The 22,000-nt window shown below is 41.9% G+C and overlaps 1 protein-coding gene across 1 annotated transcript in view; it reads left to right on the top strand.

The window, feature by feature from the left end:
* Window positions 1–2,088: 2,088 nt before the first annotated feature.
* Window positions 2,089–22,000, top strand: part of DRP2 (dystrophin related protein 2) — a 90,021-nt gene continuing 70,109 nt past the window's right edge. The window contains exon 1 of the mRNA XM_004611657.2: window positions 2,089–2,724. The gene's annotated coding sequence lies outside the window, so the exon portion shown is untranslated. The remainder of the gene's footprint in view (window positions 2,725–22,000) is intronic.

Below are 22,000 nucleotides of genomic sequence, written 5' to 3'. Positions count from 1 at the left end.
ATCCCATTGATCGTCGAATTTCTCGAGCAGTCTCAGTAATGTCTCCATTCATCCAAGCCTTGAAATTTTAGAAGCCTCTCTACTCATCCTTCCAATAATGCTGTACTGGAGGCTCTTTCGGGTCAGGGGAATGAGACCCAGCTTGTTACTGGTTTTGGCATATTAATACGCCATGGGGACCTTGCAAGACTCTCCCATGTGTGCAGGAATCTCCCAGTAGTTTGCCAGGTTCTCCCAGAGGGAGAAGTAGGCTATAAGATATTGCCTATATATCTGGGAGCTTGCTTTTAAGTCTCTGGATGCATCCATCCATTCATCCAGAGATAAAAGGGGTTAATAATAGAAATTATTTTTTTAAAGTTTGCTGTGAAATGAAATGAGCTAATAATGTATGCAAAGCACTTCAAAGAGCACCTAGCCCAAGTAAACACTCAGTAATCTTGCTTATTATTACTGCTATTATGATCATCTAATCATTTCATTGAAGCTGTTGCCAGCTGATAGTGTTTTAATGTTTTGTTTTGCTTTTTTAACTCATATCCTCATTTTCACAGCAGCCTAAATTCCTCAAGCAAAGGAATCGAAAGGGGATGTTTGCCCACTATGATGAGATCAGTGGAAAGAGATTTTGGGAAACCTTTTGTTTTACCCTCAAAACAAACTCTGGGGGTTTTATTATTGGTGAGTGCTACTCTATATTTATATTTGCAGCCTGAATGTGCTCTCTAGAGAGACGAAATTAAGGATTATTCCAAGTGCTCTGTATGATCTGGGCAAGTCTAACTGTAGTCTGGGTAAGCAGCAAACACTAAACCTGACTCCCTCACTGTCCTCCTTCTAGACCTACAGTCTGGTTTCATTGGTCATGATGGCAAGTGGGTGTCAGGGGTGATGCATGAGTCAGGTTTGATGTGTGTCTGTCACAGTCCTTCTGCGTCGGTGCCAGGCCTAACAATTGCTCAGTGTGTTGCCTTTGGCCTTTCTTCTCACCAATTCCCCTTTCCAAGTCATTCTGAGTTTGTTGTAAAGGATTCCTGGGGCCCTGGATCTGGATGGCGTTGAGAAGCCCTGGAAGTTGCCAAGTCGAAGGCTGAGACTGAGTGTCAGGGCCAGGATTGGGGTGGGCTGCGTAACTAAGCAATGCTCCGCTGATGGTCTGGATACTGAGAAGTCTGATGCGCTTCCAAAAGCCCCTTCAGAAATCAAAAGCTCTTTCTGCTCCTGCATAGGGGCCAGGCTGCTGCCACTTGGACTGGGCAGGAAGGCCACTCACATAGCAATGAAAGCCTAGCCGGGGGGTAGGGAGCAATTCGTTTGCATTTTGTTGCTTGTTTTGAGCAAGGTATCAGTCCCACATGAACCTTTTACTGAGAGTAGCCGCATAAGTTTTAAAAATTTCACCTCAAAAGAACACACCCACATGACATTAGTTATTTCTTAGGTGAGAGTTTTCAAACAACGCCAACAAAAAAAATTCTGCATGATTGTAAACGTTTTTAAACACCACTTTCAGATCCTTTGGGCAAGAAATATTTTGTCTTCTAAATTTCAGGGCCACCAATGCTCAGAGGTTTTAGAGGCAAATGAGTGAAGTGAAGCAACCCACTCCCAAACCCATCTGTTTGTCTCTGGCATCCACATCCTGTCCTGGAAGTGGATGGAGTAAAGAATGCTTCTTCTTAGCCTTTCCCATGACCCGGAATTGCAAGGGCATTAAGTATGTTTGTGCAGAACGATTGGGTTCAAGTCTTTCTGACTGCACTTCATCCATTGATTTCGTTTACTCATTCCACAAAGATTTATGAAATAAACTCCAATGTGCCTGGCACTACACAAAGGATATAGCCCCCCTCCATCTTGATAGAGATTTATCCCAGGCCCCTGGTATATGGAGCTCCTATCCTTTTCTCTTCTATGGGGCTGAAACTGTAAGAGATGGTATGCATAAAACGGGGGAGAGTGACTGGGTCATTTTTGAGAGGAGGAGCTATCTTTTCTCAAATCATTCGAGATTCCTCATGGGGGAGGCCTTTCCTAACATGGATATCTAAGAACGGGCAAGGAAAGAACTTGGGAATGACTGTGAGAGCAACCTGGACCCACGGCTGTATACTTGAGTCTGAATAATGATTCCAGAGCAGAATGTTTCCATCTCCAACAGAGAAACAGAATCCTGGACTCACTACTGAGGGATCCTGCCAGCTGCTGGCTCCAAAGTTGGCTTTGGCTCTGGATTAGATCTGTGTAAATTGGGGCCCAGGCTCCTCAGTCAGCAGCTTATATTGATTGCAGGCTTCTTTTGTCTCCTCCTCTCCAGTGGAAGCCTCTCCCCCTCTCCTCTTCTGCCTCTCAGCCTCTTCCGCTTTGCTGCTTTGCTTCTAATGAATTGAAATCTCCGAGAGAGCCGCCAAGACTCTGGTAGTTTTACAATACTGTCCTTGCTCTTTTTTGCCTTTGCCTAGTCAAGGGTATCTTTGCCTGAGGTCAGGGTGATGCTGTTAGTCCCGGTGATGATTGCATAGCAACACAGAGCAGCTCTGAGAGAAGAGGAGGAGAAAGAGGAGGGCAGGGAGGTGGAGGAGACGGAACGGGAGCGAGAGTGTGCATACAGCAGCTGTCGGCATTCCTGTCTCAGGGACTTCTTTGCTGATTCACAGAGGCAGCCCAGTCGGGCCTCTCAGCTCCCAATTGCTGCCTGCTTCCCAGACCTGGAGGAATCCGAAGGTAGGCCACAGGAAAAATCATTTCCAAGCCTTGTCCTTTTCCTATGGCTGAGTGGGAAACAACTGAGGGAAGAGAGATTCCAAGAGATGCTGTGGTATGTGTGTGTGTATCTTTGTGTGTGTGTTGCAGGAGGGAATTATGCGTGGACTGCCTGCCTGTATGTGCCTTTGGAAGTAAACTTGCATTTTAAAAAATTCCTACAGTGAAGTAGCCACTGTTTGGACTCAGGAAGGGACAAAAAAATCATGCCCCGGAATAGAAACTCAAGCCAATTTGAACAACTGTGGTCTAGAAATGAATAAGAGCATGGGTCAGGGTGCTGTACTGAGAGGAGGGGGCTATTTATTTTCTGTACTTGTTTATTGATGTCGCTGCTCGATGACCTGCTTTTTGTCCAAATGTGGATACACGGGTGGGAGGGAAGTGAAGGGGTGTGGAAAGTATTGGCAGAAAGGGGTGGAGAGAGGAAGTGTGGGAACGCAGAGCTGGTTCCCTGAACAAACGAGATGACAGAGCACAGGAGTATTCCCTTGGAGTCAATGGGGTTCAGACCTAGGAGAAGGGGTCTCAGCTCTCTTCCCTGTTCATTTCCTCACCACCACCCCACCACCGCCCCCCCCCCTGCTTATTCTCCTGGTTTTCTTTCTACCCAGTATGATCAGGAGGGATCGCTCTACTGTTGAGATCATAGCCAGCCGTGAGAGCTTTGAGACAGCACTTACCTCTCCCCCCTTCTGAGCTCTCCCTACCTATCCCCGGCGTCAGGTCATGTACCCCGTCTGTGAATAGGCCAGAGACTGTGTGGCTAGTGAAGGCTTGTCTGTTCCTTGGAAGGTAGGTAAAGCCAAGGCCTCGTGGAAACAGGGTCGAAGCAGATAGTTGGGCTAGGCTGGTGCGGCATGAGGAAGGGACACCAGCATCTTCCGCCCCGTTAAGTGTATAGTACAGGGGCTGGATCGATAGCACAGCGGGTAGGCGTTTGCCTTGCACGCGGCCGACCCGGGTTCAATTCCCAGCATCCCATATGGTCCCCTAAGCACCGCCAGGGGTAATTCCTGAGTGCAGAGCCAGGAGTGACCCCTGTGCATTGCCAGATGTGACCCAAAAAGCAAAAAAAAAAAGTATATAGTAAATGTATTGTCTGGTGGGGGTGGGGAGGGGTGGAGAAATGGAATAAAGGTTAAAGCACTTGCTTAGCATGTGACTGTGGATGGGATCTCTATACTGCTTGAATCCTGTTACTCCCAAGCTCCACTCAATATGGCCCCTGAGCAGAGGCGGTGAGAGTTCTGAACAGAACAAGTATGACCTAACCCCCACCTCCTCAAAAAAAGTAAGAATAAGGGGAGAGTTAATAGTACAGCGGGTAGGGCGTTTGTCTTGCATGCGGCCGACCCAGGTTCAATCTCTGGCATCCCATATGGTCCCCCAAGGAATGCCAGGATTAATTTCTGAGTGCATAGCCTGGAGTAACCCCTGAGCATCGCTGGGTGTGACCCAAAAATAAATTAATTAATAACATGCCCCCCTGTATTTACTTCTTGATTTCTCAAGAGAACAGAGCCATTTAGAGACCCTGTATCTTGTTCACCTTAGTGCTTGACTTTTCCAAAGGAATCCCTTTTTCTAAGATGAAAGCCCTAAGGGAAATCACCTTTGAAAGGTGCCCCTAGGAGCTACAGATCTCAGATTTTCCTTTTAGAATTTGGGTGCTGTGAGGGTTCGAGAAAACCTGGGGAATCTTCATTTCTTCTATGTTTTAAATTATTTTTATTGAAACACCTTGAGATACACAGTTACAAAGTTGTTCATGATTTTCAGTGATACAATGTTCAATGTTTCAACATTCATTCCTTCACCAGGGTACATTTTTTTTTGCTTTTTGGGTCACACCCGGAGATGCACAGGGGTTACTCCTGGCTCTGCACTCAAAAATCACTCCCTGCAGTGCTCAGGGGACCATATGGGATTCTGGGAATCAAACCTGGGTCAGCCGCGTGCAAGGCAAACACCCTACCCGCTGTGCTATCACTCCAGCCCCCACCAGGGTACATTTTCCACCATCTGGGGGGACCTTCTTAGACCAGAAGATTTTGGCCCTGAAAAAATACTGTCACATTTTCCCAAGGTGGACAGGCTTCTGCTGTGTAAGTCCTGTTCTTGGGAACTATTGCAGAGATATAAAACTACATGCAAAGGGCCTCCCCTTTTTTGGATACCTGTTCCTCCAGACATCCTCTCCTAGTTAAATAGATTGGAGCCCTGGGACAGAGCATTTTTCAAATCTGTAGTCGCCTAAAAGAGGAAAACAAGCCTTGGACAACAAACTTAGCAGAGGCCCAAGGCCAGATGCAGAGAGTACTGCAGGGATGTAGCACTTCTAACTACAGGTTTGGTCAAGTTTTTCTTGTTGAATTGGCCACAATCAGATAGAACTGAGAAAATTGCGTTCCAAACTTGCCACGGACAGTCTCTGTGAAAGGAAATCCACTTAGTGAAAGTTATGCTCCAAAACTACATTCCTCCCTTACAAAGGATTCTAAACACATCATCTGTAAGCACTAATGAAAAACCTTAGAATTTACCAACCAATGTTCTATAGAACAATCTTCTAATCTTCTGATAGAATGTTAATAGAATCTGTTTGAAAATGAGAGTGGTGAGGGGTACATTATATGCTACAATATTTTTTTTGAAAATACTTCTATAATAGCACAGCATGTAGGACATTTGCCTTGCACGTGGCTGACCTGCGTTCGATTCCTCCATCCCACTCAGAGAGTCCGACAAGCTACCGAGAGTATCCTGCCCGCACAGCAGAGCCTGGCAAGCTACCCGTGGCGTATTTGATATGCCAAAAAATAGTAACAACAAGTCTCACAATGGAACGTTACTGGTGCCCGCTCGAGAAAATCGATGAACAATGGGAGGACAGTGCGACTTCTATAATAAATTCTCTTAGAGGGTACAGTGTATTTAAACAAGTTAAAGTTTCTGAAGATTAATTCTGAAAAATAAATCTCTTTGATTTCATTTATATTTTACCATCTTAACATTTTAATCTGTATGTTATCCTGTATATTATTATTTTTTAGTTTTATGAAAGTACCGTGATTTACAAAGTAATTTATAATTGAGTTTTAGACATACAATATTCTAGCACAGAACCAACTACCATTGTCAACTTCCCTCCACCAGTGTTCCCAGTTTCCCTCCCATATTCCACCTTCAGCCCCCTCGGCCTGCCCTCTTTCTTGACAGGCACCTTTTTAAGTTCAGTTTTTAAAGTTGGGGGTCTCATGATTGCAGTGTTGTTGACTCTGTGGTTTATCATTTCTTTTTTATTATTTAATTAATTTATTTTTAATTAGTGAGTCACTGTGAGGGTACAGTTACAGATTTACACATTTTCGTGCTTCTGTTTCCCTCATACAGTGTTCGAGAGCCCATCCCTCCACCAGTGTCCATTCTCCACCACCAATGAACCCAGTATCCCTCCCACCCCCCAATCCTATCCCCCCACCCTGCCTTTGTGGCAGAACATTCCAGTTTGTTCTCTCTCTCTCTTTTGGGTGTTGTGGTTTGCAATAGGGGTATTGAGTGGCCATTGTGTTCAGTCTCTAGTCTACTTTCAGCACGCATCTCCCTTCCCGCGCAGGATCTCCAATCACATTTTATTTGGTGTTCCCTTCTCTATCTCGGATGCCTTTCCCCAGCATGTGAGGCCAGCTTCCAAGCTATGGAGCCAACCTCCTGGTATTATATACTACTATTCTTGGGTGTTAGTCTCCTACTCTGTTATTTTATATTCCACAGATGAGTGCAATATTTCTATGTCTGTCCCTCTCTTTCTGGCTCATTTCACTTAGCATGATACTTTCCATGTTGATCCACTTATATGCAAAGTTCATTACTTCATCTTTTCTAACAGCTGCATAATATTCCATTGTATAGATGTACCAGAGTTTCTTTAACCAGTCATCTGTCACCACTCAAATGTACTCGAATCCCCTTGACCCCTGCCCCTCACCCCCCATGGCTTCTCATCTGTCTCTTCTTCCTCTCCCTTTTCACTCTATTTGTTTCCTTCTCTTCTCTATAATCTGGGTGTATTATTATTTTTAAAGATTTTAATTCATATGTACAAAGTACATTCTCCAATTAAGCTCAGAGTCAATAAGAGAAAAACAAGGAACAATAACAACGTTTTTTCAAATACGTAGAAATTAAATAATACACTTATCATCCATCAGTAAAAAAGGGTGAAAGTTTCCTAAGAAGATTTGAAAATATTCTGAAGAAACTTTTTAGAGAAAAATTCATAATAATGCTTATATTAAATGCTTATATTAATTATATAAATCATTGAATGCTAATATTAGCAGGGAGAAAAACGTGAGAGCTGGAGTTCTTGTTTTGCTGGTGGGAAGCCTGAGTTCAATCCCTGGAACCACATGGTCCTGTGAGCACCATCAGGTGTGACCCCCAGAAAAGTGAACCCCAAACAAATGCTCATATGTTTTGAATAAAGCATTCTCAAATCAATAATCTAGTTTCTACATTAAGAATCTAGAAAAGGACAAGGACAAGCCCCATTTAAACAGAAAAATGAAGTCAGCAAAATTGGAAAGATTTTAAGAGCAGAAGTCAGCAAAATTGGAAAGATAAAATAATACAGAAAAAATCAGTTACAACAAAAGATATTTGAAAAGTCAATAAAATAGACCAGTAGCAAGACTGAAGAAGAAACAAATAAGACAAGTTATCAATATTGAAAATAAAAGTGAAAAATCTCACTATAGACACCCACAAAATATTAGATCATCAGGAACTACTATGAATTCAGAAATTCAAAAATTTGGATAAAGTAAACCTGTTTCTTGAAAGCTACAACTATCACAACTCAAACAAAATAAAATAGCCCAAGGAATCCTAACATTTTTTTCAACAGAGAAATAAAATCAGCATTAAAACAAGTAAGATAAATTTTGGAACTGAAAATAATATTTGAAATGTTAAATTCTGTAAACAACAGAAATGGAGACACCAAGGAAAGATTGGTAAACTTGAATGAACATAAAGAATTCCCATTATTAATCCCCGTCTCACCCACATTTTACGTTTTTTAGGTATCTTACTACTGCCATGTGGCGTTTCTTTTCTTTAGAGAAGTAAAGTATTTATTGGAGAAGAACTGCTGTGGTGATTAATTCATTTGATCATTGTTTTTCTGAAAAGTTCAAAATTAATTCCTCATTAAAATCTGAATGATAATCTTGATTTGAAGCGTAATATTTTTTGGAGGTCTTCCACAGTGTACTTTATATATATCATACCACTCTCTTCTGGCTTGAAGTATTTCTGTGGTGAAAAATTCTAAGTCTTTTTTTATTATTGAATCACCGTGAGATACAGTTGCAAAGCTTTCATGTTTGAACTTCAGCTGTACAATGATCGAACACCCATTCCTTCACCAGTGCACATTATCCACCACCAATATCCCCAGTATCCGCCATGCCCCCCCCATCCCAGTCCTCACCCTGCCTGTACGGCAGCATTCTAACAATCTTATGCAACTTATATGCAAGTTTTAATTTATCTTGCTGGTTTTAGAATTCTCTCTTAATCTTTTATTTTTGCCATTTTAATTAAGTGTTTTGGTATGCATTTGTCTGGATTTGTTTTGTTTGGAACAATTTGAGCTTCCTGCATCCCGATGTTTAATTCCTTTCTTGACTTGAGGAAGTGTTTGGCTATTATTTCTTCAAATACAAAATCTAGCCTCTCTCTCTCTCTCTCTCTCTGTCTCTGTCTCTCTCTCTCCTCCTTCTGGAATTCCTTTGATGCAAATGTTTTTCCTCTTGATGCCGCTGATTGTATAGATTATCTTTATTTCTTTTAATTCATTTTGCTTCTAGTTTTGAATGTTTTTCACTATTTCACTTTCAATCTCACTGATTCAGTGATGACTTCTTTCATTCTGCTGTGGAACAACTGTTTTATTTTCCCCCTCTTCTTCATTTGGTTGTTGTAATCATACATGCTTGCTTGTGATGCTCAAGGATTCATCCATGATACTCACCAGGGATTACACACTGAAAGTGTCACATTCTTAGTTGTACAGTCACACTCTTAGTATGCACATTCTATTTTTAGTGCTTGTCAGGGGGTCACTTGTGCTCACATATGCTTTTGGCTGTGTCCAGGCCTGGTACTAGCACACTTTAATTGCAGTGCTTGCCAGGTGTTGTACACTTTACTTGTGGTGCTTACACATATCTTGATTTAATGCACTAGAGATCACGTGCTCCACTGTAGCAATAGGGATCCAAAACAACAGAGGTGCTGAGGGTCTCACTTGTACCAGTGGCCAGCACTGGGGATTAAGCTCATAGCATCATGATTTTACAGAAATATGACTAACAAATAAATTGGCACCAGAGAAGAAGGAGGTACAATCTTATTTATGCATGCAGACACAACCTATTTATCACCAAAAAGTACTGAGCCTAGAACACAGTTCACAAAGTGCTTTTATAGACTAGTTACAGGTTATGATGCTTCTTTTTTACCTATTTGGGTAATACCTGGCAATGCTCAGGGGTTACTACTGGCTCTGCACTCAGGAATCACACCTGGTGTTGCTGGGGGGACTATATAGAATGCCAGGTATTGAACCCTGGTCGGCCATGTACAAGGCAAACTCCCCTCCATAATGCCCAAAATTAGAGAGAGAGTATGGGGAAAATTGTCTGTCTCCCATGGAGGCAGGGGGAGGGTGGGAAAAGGGGGGTATACTGGGGATATTGGTGGTGGGGAATGTGAACTGGTGGAGGGATGGGTGTTTGATTATTGTGTGATTGTAACCCAAACATGAAAGCGTGTAACTATCTCACGGTGATTCATTAAATTTTTTTAATTAAAAAAAAAGGCAAACTCCCTACATGCTGTACTATCGCTCCAGCCCGGTTACAATGCTTCTAGGGAAACCTTTTTACATAGTGGTTGCTAACATGGTTGCTAACATATACACTATTTGGTAAAATTAGTGATTGATACAATTTAAGTTTTATATAGACATTTAATGACCATTTCTTGTGACTCCGTTCCTACACAAGAAACCTGATCAGAGTTTTTTTTTTTTGCTTTTTGGGTCACACCCAGCGATGCTCAGGGGTTACTCCTGGCTCTGCACTCAGGAATTACTCCTGGCGGTGCTTGGGGGACCATATGGGATGCCGGGGATCGAACCCGGGTCGGCCGCATGCAAGGCAAACGCCCTACCCGCTGTGCTATCACTCCGGCCCCCTGATCAGAGTTTTGCACTTGTTCTATTCTTGCCATAGCTTTGTGATTTATCACCTATTCATCTTTGTCCAGCTCTAAGAATGGGTCACTCAAAAGTCTTGCCTCTAGTTTCCTGTTTCTGATTCTAACTTTCCTGCTTCAATGTTTGCAAAACATGCAACCATTCCCCAAGGCCTCTATTGTATTTTTCAGTTTGGCTATATAGTTTAGCTCTATGTTTTCTGTTTGCCCTCGTCTCAAACTTTCTATAATATTTGGTCTTTGTTATAGTTCTTTTCCATTGATCTCATTTCAGGGAAGATCTTCATTAGGACTATTGATGGTATATCTTCTTCAGGCAGTCTGCATAGCTCTATCAAATCTGTAGTTTTCCTCAGACTCTTGTCTTGATTCATCTGTGTACGTGAGTCTGCCATCTTCCCATTTTATTTGATGCTTTTCAAGGGTCTGTGGACCTCTGTTGAGCAGGCCTTGATGGCGACCAGGGAATTTGCATATACAAGTGCCTGACCATGGCTTTGCCTCCAAGTTTGAACAAGTCTTCGAGATGATTTATTGCTCTTGTGAGTGCCTGGTCTGAGCTGTGGCACTGAAGTCAAGTATATCTGGAGAACTCAGTCTGCAGTATCTGGCCCATGCTGTGATGTTAGTTTGAGTAGACCTCGGCAGTGATCAAGTGTTCAGCATTGCTAATGACCCACAGCCATTAAGTAGCTTTGGCCATGCAGACTTGGGTATTTGGCTGAGGATCCCATTTTAGAATGAACTGGTAACAAGAAACGGCTGGGAGCAGAGTCTGAATGGTTGTGGCCTTGCAACGGAGCCCAGCATGCAGTGGGGGCCCCTTGCTAACTGGTTGTGTTTGGGGAGAAACATGGGGTGATTCTTGTCTGTAGGAGTGTGGCTAGATCACTGGCAGTCAGATGTGCGCTGGCAGGACCCAGGTCTTTTAGTCATCAAGAGAAACCAGCCCTCGGCTAACTCATGTATTTGTCTCTCAGCCCTCAGCTAGCTCACGTATTTGCAAGGGGTTAGTTGAGTTCTCAGGGAGTTGCCTTCAGTGTCTATTGCTGTGGAAAATCAAATCCAACATTGTGGTCATCAGCAAGGTTGAGAGAGGTGGTTTCGATCATTCTTGCCAATGTCTTTGACCCCTGTTTATACTCTATCATTTCTTGCCATCTGTCCCAGTGTGGTAAGTACGGAATGATAGGATTGGTATGCCAGGTGTCTGGCGCAACCCTCCTCTCCCCAGGAAAAATTTCCACACTTTGGAGATCTCTTCCTTATTTTAGTTTCTTGCCTTTTGGCAAGGTTTCTCTTTTGATCAGAGTGTCTCTTTTTATTCTATTTGCCTTGGTGTTCACCTTTTGTCCCTTGACAAACTATCTTAATTGGGGGTTTTGATTGTTTTTTATGTTAACAAATCCAAGTTTTGTTGTAGATTTTCTTTTTTTGTTGTAGATTTTCTATGATTTACAAAAAGATAGAGGCACACACCACACAAGTTCTCCTGATTAAAAACTCTTAGCCTTCTCTCAGTTTCCTTCTGTTTAACCAAGTAAAGGTTTGTCCTTTTGCCAGAAAGTCGAAATCCTGTTTGATATATTTTACGGGCTATTTTCTTTTTCTGGATTTAAGAATGCCAGAATATATATATATATATGTATATATATATATATTAACCTAAACAAACACACACACACATGGGCCGGAGCAATAGTACAGCAGGTAGGGCATTTGTTTTGACCAACCTCGGTTCAATCTCCGACATTCCATATGGTCTCCCAAACACTGCCAGGAGTAATTCCTGAGCGCAGAGCCAGGAGTAACCTCTGAGCATTGCTGAGTGTGACTCAAAAAGAAAGAAAAATCCACACAGGGGCTAGAGCAATAGCACAGCAGATAGGGCATTTGCCTTGCACGCATCCAACCCAGGTTCTATTCCCAGCATCCCATATGGTCCCCCGAGCACCGCCAGAGGTAATTCCTGAGTGTAGAGCCAGGAGTAATCCCTGTGCAGCATCACCAGGTGTGACTCAAAAAAGAAAAAAATCCCACACATACACACTCATATGAATAGATAGATAGATAGATAGATAGATAGATAGATAGATAGATAGATAGATAGGCAGATAGATAGATGTTAATAGTGTTCCCATATCTCCAAATGGCCTACCAAATTATACCAAATTGAAATGTTTAAATTTTGTGGGCCAGAGAAATAATGTGAGCAGGATACTTGCCTTGCACACTGCCAACCCAGATTCAATCTGTGGTACACCATAGGATATCCTGAGCCCTCAAGAGTAAGCCAGGAGCACCGCTCACTGTAGCCCCCAAACAAAGCAAAATGAATCAAATCACTGTTCTCATTTTAGCTAGTTGGAGGAAAGAGCATGCATATCATAGACATATTTAATCAGAGGACACTTTTTCATCAAGCAAAATACTTTAATGCCCTGCAGATGCAGTCTTGAGAATTTTTACTAAAAAAACCAGCATGAATAAATTATTACAATGATGGCCAGAGATAGTACAGGGCTTAAGGTGTTGGTGTTTGGCTTGCACACAGTTAACCCTGAGTTAGATCCCCAGAATCGCTTGTGGTCCTTTGAACACTGCCCAAAGTGATCCCTGAGCATAAAGGCAGGAGTAAGCCCTGAGCACAGCTGGGTGAGGAAGGAAGGAAGGAAGGAAGGAAGGAAGGAAGGAAGGAAGGAAGGAAGGAAGGAAGGAAGGAAGGAAGGAAGGAAAGAAGGGAGGGAGGGAGGGAGGGAGGGAAGGAGGGAGGGAGGGAAGGAGGGAGGGAGGGAAGGAGGGAGGGAGGGAGGGAGGGAGGAATTAAAAACACAAGATACAAAAAGAATAAGATAATCTAGCCCGGGACAGAGTTATAGTACTGGGTTAAGGTATATGCCATGCGTAAAGTTGACCCTGTTGCAATTCCTGGTACAACACAGTCCCCCAAGTATTGATGAGTACAACTCTGGATTTCCCAAAGCACTACTAGGGTGACCCCCAGTAATCTCCAACACTGCACAACCTGAGTAGTGCTGTATTCTCGATCTCTTGCATTAAATCTCTGGCCCAGTTGACTGAGACTTTCTAGAAGGGAATCTCAGGTTTTGTGAACACCTCTTGGGAAGTTAGTATAGAGAGCACTTACATTTTTTATTGAAAGCCAGAGAGACAACTCAATAGACTGAGCACATGTTCAGCATGTGTGAGACCTAGGTTCAATCCTCAGAATCACATATTTCCCAAAGTACCTCCAGGAGCTCACTTGGAGCCAGAATTAGCCCCTGAGCACAGCTTGCTATGACCCAAAAATAAAAATAATTTATTGAAATAGAATAAGTTTATGATATTATGTGGGCTGGAGCAATAGCATAGCAGGTAGGGCGTTTACGTTGCATGCGGCCAACCTGGGTTCGATTCCTCCATCCCTCTTGGAGAGCTTGGCAAGCTACCGAGAGTATCCCGCCCGCACGGCAAAGCCTGGCAAGCTCCCCATGGCGTATTCGATATGCCAAAAACAGTAACAATAAGTCTCAGAATGGAGACGTTCCTGGTGCCCGCTTGAGCAAATCGATGAGCAATGGGATGACAGTGATACAGTGGTACAGCGATGATAGTATATAAGCTTCAGATGCATAGTATTATATTTACACATCTGTATAGAGTATATTGTGATCACCACCAAATGACTGGTTTCTATCCACTAGTATACAATTCCCCTCCCCCTTTACCCATTTCATGCCTCACCTCTTTTCCCCTCTGGCAACCACCAATCTATTCTCTGAATCATGAGAGTATACTCTGTTTTGTTTGTTTTCTTTCATCCTTTATCTTTCACACATAAAAGAAACAATGTGCTATTTGTCTTTCTCTGCAACACTGTAATTTTACATGTGAAAAATGTAAAAGGTTAATCAAATTGTTTTTCACAGTCATAAATATCTGAGAGAGTGCAGCCTGCCTGCAGCTACTGCTTCTCCAGCAGGTTCCCTTCTGTAAAACTAGTTCCAGGAAAATGCAGCAGCTTCAAGGAATAATCCTGTCATTGGAGCTCAGCCTTTGCACCTTATACATTTTTAATATGTTATTATATCTGATAATTATTAATTTTCCTTTCGTCATCGGACTTATTGCATTTTGCAACCACGTGTTATGAAGGTGTCTTATAGCTTAGAATGGGTATAAAGAATTCTATAAAAGGGGCTGGAGCGTAAGTACAGGAGATAAGGCACTCACCTTGCATGCAGGCTACAGCAGTTGCAACTCCGGGTAAAATCTCTAGAACCACATATGGTCCCCTGAGCATCACCAGGGTAACTCCTAAGCACAGAGCTAGAAATAGACCCTGATCACAACTGGGCCCCAAAACAAAACAACAGAAATAGAATCATATTGTGAAAACCAGGATAACCACCATCCAGCTTAAGAAAAAATATCACTAGTGGGGCTGTAGTGATAGTACAGCGAGTAGTGTGTTTGCCTTGTACATGGCCGACCCGGGTTCAATCTCCACCATCCCATGTAGTCCACTGAGCACTGGCAGGAGTAATTCCTGACTGCAGAGCCAGGAGTAGTCCCTGTGCATTGCTGGGTGTGACCCCCTCCAAAAAAAGCCAAAAATATTTCATTCAATTCAATTCACCAGTAGAATTGACCTCTTGTCTATCCTGTGATTAAAGTTCTCTCCCTCTCTCTAAAGTGACCACTCTCCTGGATTTGGTGTTTATTATTTTCATATATTTATTTTTACTTTAACTACATGCATATATGTCTTTTTTTTTAACAAAGCAGTTTATTTTATTTTTTTATTTTTTTATTAGTTTATTTTTAATTAGAGAGTCATCGTGAGGGTACAGTTACAGATCCATACATCTTTGTGCTCATGCTTCCCCCATACAAAGTTCAATAACCCATCCCTTCACCAGTGCCCATTCTCCACCACTAGTAAACCCAACATCCCTCCCCCCCTCCCCAGACCCGTCTCCCCCCACCCCACCCTGCCACTATGGCAGGGAATTCCCTTTTGTTCTTTCTCTCTGATTAGGTGTTGTGGTTTGCAATAGAGGTGTTGAGTGGCCCTTGTGATCAGTCTCTAGTCTGTATTCCACCCGCCTCACCCTTCCCCCACATGACCTCCAACCACATTTTACTTGGTGGTCCCTTCCCTGAGTTACCCAGAATGAGAGACCAGCCTCCAAGCCATGGAAACATTCTCCTGGTACTTATTTCTACTATTCTTGGGCGTTAGTCTTATAGTCTATTATTCTATATTCCACAGATGAGTGCAATCTTTCTATGTCTATCTCTCTCTTTCTGACTCATTTCACTTAGCATGATACTTTCCATGTTGATCCACTTATATGCAAACGTCATGACCTCATTTTTTCTAACAGCTGCATAGTATTCCATTGTATAGATGTACCAGAGTTTCTTCAACCAGTCATCTGTTCTAGGGCACTCGGGTTTTTTCCAGATTCTGGCTATTGTAAACAGTGCAGCGGTGAACATATAAGTGCATATGTCACTTCGACTATACTTTTTGGCTTTTCTGGGATATATTCCCAGCAGTGGTATTGCTGGGTCAAATGGGAGCTCAACCTCTAGTTTTTTGAGAATCGTCCATACTGTTTTCCAAAAGGGCTGAACTAGCCGGCATTCCCACCAGCAGTGTAGAAGGGTCCCTTTCTCCCCACATCCTCTCCAACAGCGGTTGCTTTTGTTCTTTTGGATGTGTGCTAGTCTCTGTGGTGTGAGGTGGTATCTCATGGTTGTTTTGATCTGCATCTCTCTGACGACTAGTGATGTAGAGCACTTTTTCATGTGCCTTTTGGCCATTCGTATCTCTTCCTTGGTAAAGTTTCTGTTCATTTCTTCGCCCCATTTTTTGATGGGGTTGGATGTTTTCTTCTTGTAGAGTTCAACCAGTGCTTTATATACCCTTGATATCAGCCCCTTATCTGATGGGTATTGTGTAAATATCCTTTCCCATTCTGTAGATAGTCTTTGTATTCTGGTCACTGTATCTTTTGCGGTGCAGAAGCTTTTTAGTTTAATGTAGTCCCATTTGTTGATCTCTGTTTTTACTAGATTGCTTAGTTCCGTGTAATCTTTGAAGATACCTTTATCTTCAATATCCTGGAGGGTTTTGCCGACCTTGTCTTCAATGTACCTTATGGTTTGTGGTCTGATGTTGAGGTCTTTAATCCATTTTGATCTGACTTTTGTGCATGGTGTCAGGTCGAGTTCTAAGCCCATTTTTTTGCATGTGATTGTCCAGTTGTGCCAGCACCATTTGTTAAAGAGACTTTCCTTGCTCCACTTCACATCTCTTGCTCCTTTATCAAAGATTAGATGATCATACATTTGAGGTTGTGTGTGGGGATATTCCACCCTGTTCCATTGGTCTGCAGCTCTGCCTTTGTTCCAGTACCATGCTGTTTTAATTGTTACCGCTTTGTAGTAGAGTTTAAGGTTGGGGAGGGTGATGCCTCCCATCATCTTTTTCCCAAGAATTGTTTTAGCTATCCGTGGGCGTTTTTTGTTCCATATAAATTTCAGGATTGCTTGCTCCGCTTCTTTGAAGAATGCCATGGGTATCCCTATAGGGATCGCGTTAAATCTGTATAATGCTTTTGGGAGTATTGCCATTTTGACAATGTTTATTCTCCCTATCCATGAGCAGGGGATATGTTTCCATTTCCTCATGTCCTCTTTTATTTCATGGAGTAGAGTTGTATAGTTTTCTTTGTAGAGGTCCTTTACTTCTTTAGTTAAGCTGATTCCAAGATATTTGATTTTCTGGGGCACAATTTTGAATGGGATTGCTTTTTTCATGTCCCTTTCCTCTGTCTCATTGTTTGCATATAGGAAGGCCATGGACTTTTGGGTATTGATTATATAGCCTGCGACTTTACTGTATAGGTCAATTGTTTCTAAGAGTTTCTTACTAGAGCTTTTAGGTTTCTCTAGGTATAGCATCATATCGTCTGCGAATAGTGAGAGCTTGATTTCTTCCTTTCCGATCTGAATCCCCTTAATATCTTTTTCTTGCCTGATGGCTATTGCTAATACTTCCAATACTATATTAAAGAGAAGTGGTGAGAGTGGGCATCCTTGTCTTGTCCCCGATCTTAGAGGAAAAGCCCTTAGTTTTTCTCCATTGATGATAATGCTTGCCCTAGGTTCGTGGTAGATGGCTTTGACTATCTTGAGAAAAGTTCCTCCAAAACCCATTTTGGTGAGAGTTTTTATCATGAATGGGTGCTGGATCTTGTCAAATGCTTTCTCTGCATCTATTGATATGATCATATGGTTTTTATCTTTACTTTTGTTGATGTGATGGATTATGTTGATTGATTTCCGAATGTTAAACCATCCTTGCATCCCCGGGATGAATCCCACTTGGTCATGGTGTATGATCTTTTTGATGAGTTGTTGGATTCTATTTGCTAGTATTTTGTTGAGGATCTTCGCATCGGTGTTCATCAAGGATATTGGTCTATAGTTTTCTTTGTTAGTGGTGTCTTTGTTTGCTTTTGGTATTAGGGAGATATGTGCCTCGTAGAAACTGTTCGGAAGGGTTCCTGTCTTTTCAATTTCCTGCATATATGTCTTTAAGCAGCATATCAACTACTTTATACATGTTAAAATGTATGGCAATGGTATGTATTCTGCAGTATGTTTTTTTCCTATTCAATTTTATTTGTCAAATTCATCCATGTGGCTCTAGTTCACTTGGTTTTCTCTAGTAAACAACAGTTCATCTAATAATGGAATGTTTATTATCTATTTTCTTTATCCATTTTGCTACTTATGTATATTTGCCTGTTTCTAATTGCCTCACAGTTAAGACTGCTATCATCATTTTTTTTAATTGAATCACCATAAGATACAGTTATCAAGCTTTCATGTTTGAGTTTCAGTCATACAATGATCGAACACCCATTCCTCCACCAGTGCACATTCTCCACCACCAGTGTCCCCAGTATCCCCCTCCATTCCAACCTCCCCCTGCCTCTATGGCAGACAATTTCCCCCATTTTCTCTCTACTTTGGGGTTTTATGGTTTTCAATACAGATACTGAGAGGCTATCATGTTTGGTACTTTATCTACGTTCAGCATACACCTCCCATCCCGATCGATCCCTCCAACCATCATTGACTTAGTGATCCCTTCTCTATCCCAGCTGCCTTCTCCCCCAGCTCATGAGGCATGCTTCCAACTATGGAGCAATATTCCTGGACCTTGTGTCTACTGTCCTTGCATGTCAGTCTCATATTGTGTTATTTTATATTCCACAACTGAGTGCAGTTCTTCTATGTCTGTCACTCTCTTTCTGACTCATTTCACTTAGCATGATACTCTCCATGACCATCAACTTATAAGCAAATTTCATGACTTCATCTTTCCTAACAGCTGCACAGTATTCCGTTGTGTAGAACTATCATCATTCTTGTGCAGATTTTTTGATGTGACTATTACTATTGGGTATATTTCTAGGAGGATATTTTCCTATCATAGGGGTAAATATCTCCACCTTCCGGAAATGTTGTCAAGACTCTTCAAAAATGCTTTACTAACATATATATTCCTATCAGCAGTGTATAAAGATTTTATATATGAGCTGGTGTACATTGAGTAGGGTGCTTGCCTTGCACATGGCTGACCTGGGTTTGATCTCCAGAACCCCACATGCCCCCCAATCCTAGCCAAACAAGGCATGATTCCTGAGCACAGAGTCAGTATGAAGTCCTGACCGCATGGTGTGGCCCAAAACCAAACTAGAAAAGATTTAATATGTATGACTTCCTTGATAATAAAAATCTCCCTAATGAAAAACTCAGGTACGTGGGAGCAAGGACTGAAGACTGCAGGCCACGTGGCAGAGGTGGGGACAGTTATTCCCTTCCCATCTCCTGGTCCCCTTGGGGTCTTGGTTGTCATGTCCACAAAATGCCTCCAGGCCATATTTAAGCACGAGTCACCAGACTTGATCCAGAAACTTACAAATGAATCTCAAAATGTATTAGCTCCCTACAGAGATATCTCTGGACCCCATTGATTTACAATTTCAGAATTCCAGGAGTGTGCAGCCACTTTTTCAGTCATGTGACCTCTCATTATATTCATAATAAGCAATAGAAAAAATTATTTAGATTTGCCTATGGCAGGCAGGCTTGAACGGTGGTGGAAGATTTTGAAATAATGGTGGTGAGGGGCTGGAGAGATAGCACAGCAGGTAGGGCGTTTGCCTTTCACACGGCTGACCCGGATTCGAATCCCAGCATCTCATATGGTCCCCAAGCACCACCAGGGGTGATTCCTGAGTGCATGAGCCAGGAGTGACCCCTGTGCATCGCCGGGTGTGACCCAAAAAAAGAAAAAAAAAGAAATAATGGTGGTGAAAAGGTGTAATGGTGGGATTGGTGCTGAAATATTAAATATAATCAATTAATATGAAAAACTTTATGGAAATAGCACTGTAGCACTGTCGTCCCATTGTTCATCGATCTGCTCAAGCGGGCGCCAGTAACATCTCCATTGTGAGGCTTTTTACTGTTTTTGGCATATTGAATATGCCACAAGTATGGAAATAAAATTTAAAAATTAAAAAAGTCTCTCTAATGGGAATGCACCCTCTACTTTTTTGAGGATAGACAAGTTTCATTACCTAAAATTGCTTGGCAGCTAACTTCTCAAGCACCCATTTCATTGTTTCCCTTTGTAAGTGAGAGGATTAGGCTAAATAAATGAGGCCCTAAGGTCTCTTCCGGTTTCACAATCTGTTTCCATGATTTATTCGTTAAATGAGATCATCTGAAGCAGAACTTTGGGCTTTGACTAATAAAGGGATGATATTAGGAACACATAACAAGGATTAATACTAATGAAATATGTGTGTCGTCTTAGTACCAGACTGTTAGCTAAAAAGGTAATGTAATGAGAGGGAGGGCCACCAATCTTGTGATATCAGAGGAGTGTAATCTATAGGCCATGGGAAAAGGGCTTTCTTTCTACTGCTGTGTTATCCGAGCCTCTCATAATCTCATAATTTAGAAATCTCTAAATTTCTTCTTCCAATAGTAACAAACCAATAAATGGTTATTGTGAAAGACAAAAGGACAATTACCTTCAACATTATTGCTCAGAAGTAATGTCACAGAGAACATTTGTGTGTGTTTTCAGGCTTTCCTTCTGAGCATGCACACACATAGATACTCTGGAAGGGCTTTTACAAAATTTAAGTTCGCTTTGGACATTTTCTCTATATCACCTAAAATATGTATCTTCCACATTTGTTTTATGAATGCATACCTGTTGCTCTCAATAGTGAATAATATTCCATTGTGTGAGTGGTTACAATAAGAGATAAATGTGAGTACTTAAGGATGGAGAGTTCCACTCCATGGTAGAGCCAATGCCTTGCCTCTGTGGAGCCCTTGCTTCAATTTCCAGGTCTGTAAAAAAGAAACCACTTTTTTTGAGTGCACGCTAAATGTAACTACAACTATAAGTTAACTTGTTCCAATAGATTAGGTAAGACTTTTGTTTTTCAGATGCCAAGATGAAAGCACAGTAAAGCCAGAAAACTTGTGCAATTTATGCTGATAAGTATAGAGGCAGTATGCAAAACTGAGCATCCTGTCTCAGAGTCTGTGCCTTCAAACTGTGCCTACACAGAGTCTGTATATGCCATTCATTCTCTCTGAGGTAGCCCAGTTAATCAGATGCCTGGTAACGAACATATGAGTCAGTTAAGAATTTTATTGTTGCTCCTCATAAAATGGCAGACAACCTCATACATTTCTGCAATTCTTTCTACAAAATAGGTTCCTAGATATTTTTCAGTTTGCAGGTGGAATTTATACATCCACTCAAAAGAGCGTTTATTGAGTTTTAGGACACTGGGAAAGCTCTGAGGTCAAAATAAGAGCGTTGACCAGAATTTTACTTCAAGAAGTCTTAGGGAGGTCATTAAATGACCTGAGGATTTGACCTGCTGGATGCTTCAAAATGATCAGGTCCTGTGTTTCTTATGGAATCACCATGAGATACACACTTACAAAACTGTTCAGGTCGTCAGGTTTCAGGCACGAAATGTTCCACCACTCATCTCTCCACCAGTGCACATTTCCCAGTACCAATGTCTCCAGTTTTCCTCCACCCCCCCAGACTGTCTCTATGGCATGCACTTCCTCCCTCCCCCTCTCTCTCTCTCTCTATATATATATATATATATATACATATATGTATGTGTGTGTGTGTGTGTGTCTGTGTCTGTGTGTCTGTGTGTGTCTGTGTCTGTGTGTCGGGGGTTCACAATACAGAAACTGAGAAATTATCAACTTCCTTTACCTATCTTTCAGCACACAATTCTTACTCAGAGTGATGATTTCCAACTATCTTTGTTATAGTGGTCTCTTCTGTAACCCAACTGCCTTCCCCCGTCACTTGAGGCAGGCTTTCAATCATGGACCAACTCTACTGGCCCTTGTTTCTACTGTTCTTGGGTACTAGTCTCATATTAAGTTTTTTAAATATTCCATAAATGAGGGTGATCATTCTATGGCTGTCTCTTTACTTTAGACTCATTTCACTCAGCATGATACTCCTCATGTCCATCCAAAATATAAAATTTCATAACTACTCTTCCTAACAGCTGCATAGTATTCATTGTGTAGATAGACCATAGTTTCTTTAACCAGTCATTTGTTCCAGGCACTCAGTTTTTTCCAGATTCTGGCTATTGTGTTTAGAGTTGTGATGAACATAGAAGTGCAGATGGTATTTCTGCTGTGTGGTTTTGGGCTCCCAAGATATATTCCCAGAAGTGGTATTGCTGGGTCGTAGGGAAGGTCAATTTATAGTATTTTGAGGAATTGCCATGTTGTTTTCCAAAAGAGTTGGACCAGTCGGCATTCCCACCAACAATGAAGGAAGGTCCCC

The sequence above is a fragment of the Sorex araneus genome, chromosome X (assembly GCF_027595985.1).
Source record: "Sorex araneus isolate mSorAra2 chromosome X, mSorAra2.pri, whole genome shotgun sequence".
NCBI classification, from domain to species: domain Eukaryota; kingdom Metazoa; phylum Chordata; class Mammalia; order Eulipotyphla; family Soricidae; genus Sorex; species Sorex araneus.
Note: the sequence above shows the minus strand (reverse complement) of the source record. Positions and strands in the feature narration are given on the sequence as shown.